Source organism: Sciurus carolinensis, chromosome 11, assembly GCF_902686445.1.
Source record: "Sciurus carolinensis chromosome 11, mSciCar1.2, whole genome shotgun sequence".
Lineage (NCBI taxonomy): Eukaryota > Metazoa > Chordata > Mammalia > Rodentia > Sciuridae > Sciurus > Sciurus carolinensis.
Window position 1 is genome coordinate 31,367,620 of NC_062223.1, and position 6,915 is coordinate 31,374,534.

At 39.9% G+C, this 6,915-nt stretch overlaps 1 pseudogene; it reads right to left on the reverse strand.

Moving 5' to 3' along the window:
- Nucleotides 1-1,014: 1,014 nt before the first annotated feature.
- On the reverse strand, nucleotides 1,015-1,944 carry LOC124960428 (olfactory receptor 4X2-like; annotated as a pseudogene).
- Between the last annotated feature and the right edge of the window lie 4,971 nt (nucleotides 1,945-6,915).

The window sequence follows — 6,915 nt, forward strand, 5'->3', positions numbered from 1 at the left end:
CATGTAGAATACCTTAAATATATGCAATAAAAATAACAATATTTTCTCTAACCTTTTTGAAAGCTACCAACAAGATGCCCTCTTATCTCTAGATAATAAATGAGGCATCCAACAGCCCAGGACATTCTCTGACATAAGCAAAACATAATTTTCAAGATCAGCCAGTTAATATTTATACAATTATATCAATTCATTTACAGAGTTTTTCCCCAGTAACATCCTTTATCTAATACAGGACCTGATCCAATATCCCACCTTGCATTCAGTTGTCATCAATGTTTAAACCGCAACAATTCAACCTTTTACTTCACATGTTTGAAGGGTGAAGGGAAGTAATTTTACAGAATACTCTTTAGTTTGGGTTTCCCTTATTCCTTTTTTCAGGATTACACTAAGGTTATGTGTTTGGGGTAGAAGTACTACATTAATGATGCGTGTGCCACCAGTGAATCACATCAGGAGGCACATGGCATTGACTGACCCCACTCCTGGTGATATTAACCTTGGGAAATGGTGAAAAGGGGCTGTGAAGTTATATTTTTATCCACTTGAAATTAATAACTAACTTGATGGGAAAGTCAGTATTTAAAATTTTATTTCTCAATGAACATATTTAATGGCATATTCTTAAGAGCACTTTCAAAAGGTAGGTGATTCAATTTAACACAAATGTCTTTATGATCTATTACAATGTCTTTATAATCTATTACACAGTAAATTCACTATAGTAAATGAGTCTAAATGAAAAGCAGAAATAGAGGTACATATTTCTACTCAAGAATATTTACCACAATATCATAAATAGTAGTAAAAACATTAGAAACAACTTAAAATGTCTAGTTAGGTTATGGAATATCCATAAGGAATTACACACAATTAAAATGAAATTTTTGAAGCTGGACAAAAGATAGAATACCACAAATATATCCAGCGAAATTTCCTTCCACCTATTATGCCCCATCTGTTTGGACTCAGTATCACTCTAAACACAAGAACAGTACCAAGGCTTAGCCTCTATTTCTCATCTAGTTTCACCGTCCTGGTCCACAGTCTCTTCATGGCCTTCTTCACTTCAGAATTTCTCAGGGAGTAGATGACAGGGTTGAGGAGTGGGGTTATCACTGTGTAGAACACAGCTACCATCTTGTCTGCAGGCAGAGTGGTGGAAGGTCTCAGATAAATGAAGACACAGGGTACAAAGAACAACATAACCACAGTGATGTGGGATCCACAGGTGGAGAGGGCTTTGCGCCACCCCTCAGAGCTCCGAGTTCTCAGATGAAGCAGGATGACCACATAGGATGTCAAAAGGACCGAAAGACTGATCACATTCAAGGTCCCCCCATTAGCAACAATCAGCAGACCAATGAAGAAGGTGTCTGAGCAGGAAAGTTCAAGTAGGGGAAGCACATCACAGAAATAGTGGTTAATCACATTGGGGCCACAGAAGGGCAGTTGGAAGATGAGAAGGATCTGGGCCAAGGAATGCATGAAGCCTCCCACTCATGCCATTCCCACCAGGACCATACACACCTGCTGGTTCATGATGGTGATGTAGTTGAGGGGCTTGCAGATGACCACATAGCGGTCATAGGCCATCACCATGAGTAGTGACTTCTCAGTGCCCCCAAAGAAGTGCATGAAGAAAAGCTGTGTCATGCAGCCCCACCAAGATATGGTTTTCCTTTCAACCAGTAGATCTGAGATGAGTTTAGGGGCTGTAGTAGAGGAGTAGCAGATCTCCACAAAGGACAGGTAGCTGAGGAAGAAGTACATGGGGGATCCCAGACTTCTGCTGGTCATGACAGTGAGCACAATGAGGAAGTTCCCCAGCACGATCGCCATGTACAAGAGCAGAAAAATCACAAAGCAAACTCTCTGCACCTCCTGACTGTGAGACAGCCCCAGGAAGATGAATTCAGTCACGTTGTATGTATTAGCCATGAGATCACCACCGAGAGGCAGCTATTTGGGTGGTGTGACCTGAAATGATACAAAAGACTTCTTCATAAAGTGAGTGAGTTACACAGAGACACTCACCTATTTGAGATGTTTGTGAGCTAGGATTTGAAAGATGTGGGGGAGTTAGTGATGTATAGAAGGGGAAGAGCATTTCAAGAATCTAGACAATGACTGTAAGTGCATCATGGCAAGTGGCTAGAATAAAGGAAAGAATAACAACAAAAAAAATTATGGAGAGACTCATTCCAGTTTATGAAGAACTATTAGGATTATGGGTTTTATTCTACAAAATATGGGGATTCACCAAATATACTTGTCACTTGGAAAGTAAAATCATTTTGTATTCAGAAGTTGAACTAATGGAAACAGCAGAGAAGGGGAGACATATTAAAAATCAGCAAATCCCCTCATTGAACAAGTAGGGCAGCCAGGAGAGTGTTCCTGTGTCTATATAATAGATCTTTCTACTGCCTTTGCATAATTTCAGTTATCCTTTAACTGAAGCTTTCCTATATCATTCTTCTCTTTGCTTGTTTCCTAAAATTGGTTTCCAAAACAGTGTTCTCAACCTGTCCACGTGCCCTTCAGAGGCTTCAGAGGAGATGCCCTGTGATGTACCTCCCTGAAATCAGCAATCTCAGGAGGACCCTAAGGCTTTGTCTGAGCTCTTGTTTCTTCTCCTCTCCTAATTCTTGTGCTCTATGTTTTTGTCACTGTGTGACCTTCTTGCTTTCTAAGGTTCCATTCAATCCATGCACAATTCTCCTCTTTGCCAGCATTTTCATTTCTTCCAATCATATGTAGCCAGTGCCAACAAAGCTCCCCAGCCTGTGCCCACTCATTTTCTAACTCATCCTTCTTCACATCCTAGTCTTTCAAAATATCATCATCACCAAGACTACCTAATGACTGATTTTCAGACTATACTGCTCCATGCTGGACTTTGTTCAAGCTAACTGAGGTCAGCGTGGTCTCATTCAGGGAGACTCCAGGACACCAGAGCCTGGGAGCCAGACAACTTGCACTCATACTACAGAGTTTTTCTGCCATGCTTGAATACAGGCTAAGGTTGTTAAAGACCATGAGGAGGCTGTGGGGGCTCACGGAGAGAACTTACAACTACAGAAACAAGAGAAGGCAAGGTCCATCCCCCAGTTCGTAGATCACTGGGAAATTCTACCAAGTCATTCAGGAAAGAAAACACTGCCAACATTCTGGACACCTGGGTTCATGTGACGGTTTTTTCAAATACTGTCTATGTGATATCTAACAAGTTCTTTAATCTCTCTGAGACTCAAGGTCCAAACTATAACATGCAAATCATACCAAGACACCAACCTAGATGTCCTTCAATTGATGAATGGATAAAGAAAATGTGGTATATATATACAATGGAATATTACTCTGCCATAAAGAATGATAAAATTATGGCATTTGCAAGCAAATGGATGAAACTGGAGAATATCATGCTAAGTGAGATAAGCCAATCTCAAAAATCCAAAGGAAGAATGATATCACTAATAAGTGGATGAGGACACATAATGGAGGGGTGGGAAGAGTTAGTGTTAGGGTTAGAGTTAGGTTTAGGGAGGGGGACAAGAATGGAGGAAGGAAGGACTGTATAGAGGGAAAAGAGGGGTGGGAGGGGTGGGGGGAAGGGAAAAATAACAGAATGAATCAAACATTACCCTATGTAAATTTATGATTACACAAATGGTATGCCTTTACACCATGTACAAACAGAGAAACAACATGTATCCCATTTGTGTACAATAATTAAAAAAAAAAAAAAAAAGACACCATGAATCCCACTCCTCATACCATTCCAGGATATTAAGTTGCCATTCTGTGTGCTGCCTTGAATCCCTCTCAGTTGGAAAATCCATGTTGTGAGAACAGAGGGTCTCACAGTCAGTGGCCCCCTTTCCCTCAGGGAATTTTGGAATAACAGGACTTCACCCTGGATTATATTATTTTATATGCCCACCTGCCCTGCTGCCATCTGAGACTCCTGAGGAGAGGCCACATCTTCTCACTACTCCATCTCCACTGCTTGCTCATGTGAACACCACCTAATAGCACTCAGTGAGTGTCACCGGGGTGAGTGACAGTGGATGTGTGTCTTCCTTGGCCTTCTTAGCATGGTATTTGCTACATCATAAATTTTCAGTAAACATTGTAACAACAAAGGCCCCCAAGGTCCAAGACCACACCTTCTCCATTCTGAATCCTAGAGCCAGCACAGGGCTGCCCTCACACCCACGTGGAAGAACATTGTAAAACATCATGAATCTAAGTCCCATTTCCTTTGCTTTAAGAGTGAAATCAATCATCACTTACCAAAGAAGTTCATGTTCACAAAGCAAAACTGACACCAGTGTTTCTGTGACTTTGCTCTTCTCACCTCAGCAACCTGTTCTGAAGATAGGGATGCAAATTCCTCCCTAAGAACAGCCCTGGGCTCATGTAAGCTGCCAGTTAGCCAATGGAGATGCATTAGGCCAATCTAGGACCAGAACTCCTGCTTGCCAGGAGACCCAAGATGGGGAATCTGTTCCACTTGCAGCCATAGTCTTGGGAATGTGGGAGACTGAGGCATCAGAGTCTCAGATCTACCTGACACTTAAAAATAGGAGCAAAGTAGACTCACCTCCCAGGTGTTCCCCACAGAACTAAGAATGCTGACAGATCAGCCTTAAGTCCATAGTGCTTAAGGGACACCTAGGGAGAAGGTATGATCAGGTGAGAGGACGTCTCCATGGATCTATACCTTTTCCCCTTCCTAATCAGGCAGAAGATCTCAGGGGAAGGAGGACCTCACAGGCCTTTATGGGGAAAAAAAGAGTCAATGAGAAATGTGAACAAATTAAATTCACCCAGTGCTCAGAGAGCACTCACGTGAATGGAGCTGTTCACAGGCAATGATACCACCTGCTCATCAGGAGCTTAATCTTGTGATTTGAAATAAAATGAACAATATTTAAGAGGGCAAGTCCAAGCTTAGGGAAACTGAAATGGCACCTCTCAAAGCCTGTGGTGTGGAAGAGGTATAGATGGGTGGTTCCCAGCCAGGGGTGATTTTACCCCAGAGGACACTGGGTACTGTGAGGAGCCATTGGCTGTTGTCCAAGCTGGCTGGTGAGGGAGGTGCTGCTGACATGAAGTGGGGAGACCCCGGGGGAGTGTGACACATCCTCCACGGCACATGGCAGAGAATTCTCCAGTGCAGTGTCCACAGGACTGCCTGGAGGTAGCCTGCTGTAGAGGAAGCAGATTTGCTCTGAATTCCCAAGCATTGAAATTAGGTGTGGAGCACATGGGAATTCCTTACTGTGCTTGACCAAGCCTGTGTGTGTTTTACATTTAGTGTGACAGAAAATTTTAGAGATGCCATAAGAGAACTTTGTGAATGAATGGGTTCTACACAAGCGCCACTCACAAATATTCTTAATTCAGCCTTGACTGTATTTACAGTTGCAGAAAAATGTCATAGATTTCAACTACTAACTAAAGAAAAAACTATAATGAGACATTTTAAGATGCAAGAAAAAGTTTAACATGAAATGTTTTGCACATGTAAAGACTGAGTTAAGGGCTGGGGATATAGCTCGGTTCATAGAGTGCTTACCTGTCAAGCACAGGGCCCTGGGTTCAATCCTCAGCACTGCAAAAATAAATAAATAAAAATTTTGAAAACTGAGTTAAACATTATTTTTTATAGAGAAAGAAACACAAAACAAAATTAGCACATAATTACATAAGTACCTCAAATTATTAAAGAAAAATAATTACATAAAAGGATAAAATATTTAAGTACAATTTTTAAGTGCATTCTATAATATGTCCTCATAAAGTTGAGTTTCTGCAAAAGTCTTTCAACCAAAGTATTTCTATGATGAAAGGTTGCTTTAAACTCTACAGGATATCAATTTTAAATTTGTATCTGTGAATACTTGTAGGAAACTAAGTTTTTAAAAAATATTTTGTGATATTAAATTGCACTTATTCATATAACACTTTAAATTATGTTTGTCATAAAAATTGATTTCATTTCCTAACTTGGTCAAGATTAACCATTGATCTTGACCTTGGTTCTTCAGTTTCAATTTAAACCCCTCAAATCCTTTTCTTTTAGCATTAAGAATATATCTAGGCTGGAATGTAGCTCAGTGGTGGAGCACCTGCCTAGCATGCACTATCTCTAGCACCGTGATAATTAAATAAAATTTTTAAAAAAGAATAAGAAATATATCCATACACATTCCTCCTTGTGAAAAGTTATTTAGAAAAAAATTTTATATTTTTTAAATTATTTTTTTTATTTTTACAGACTACATTTTGATTCATTGTACACAAATAGGGTACATCATTTCGTTTCTATGGTTGTGCAAAATGTAGATTCATACCATTTGTGTACATAGGATAATGATGTCTGTCTCATTCCACCATGTTTCATACCCCCCTCCTCCCTCTCATTTCCCTCTACATAACCTAAAGTTCCTCCATTCTTCTCTCACCTCCCACCCCCTTTATATGTCATCATCCACTTATCAGGGAAAACATTCAGCCTTTGGTTTTTTGGAATTGACTTATTTCACTTAGTATGATATTCTCCACTTCCATCCATTTATCTGCAAATGCCATAATATTCTTCTTTATGACTGAATAATATTCCACTGTGTGTATGTATACCACATTTTCTTTATCCATTCATCTGTTTTAAGGAATAATTTTTAAGTCTCCAGGACCTTTACTTCACCAACAGCCAAAAACCGAAATCAATCCAATATCCAACAAGTGAATTTTATTTATTGTGGTATATTTACGCAATGAAATTCTACTTAATAAAAAGAACAAACTATTGAGATCCAAAACACAGACGACTTTCAAAAACATTGTGTTCAGTTGAGTGAAAAAACAGCCAGATACCAAAGCTTACATTCATATATGCCT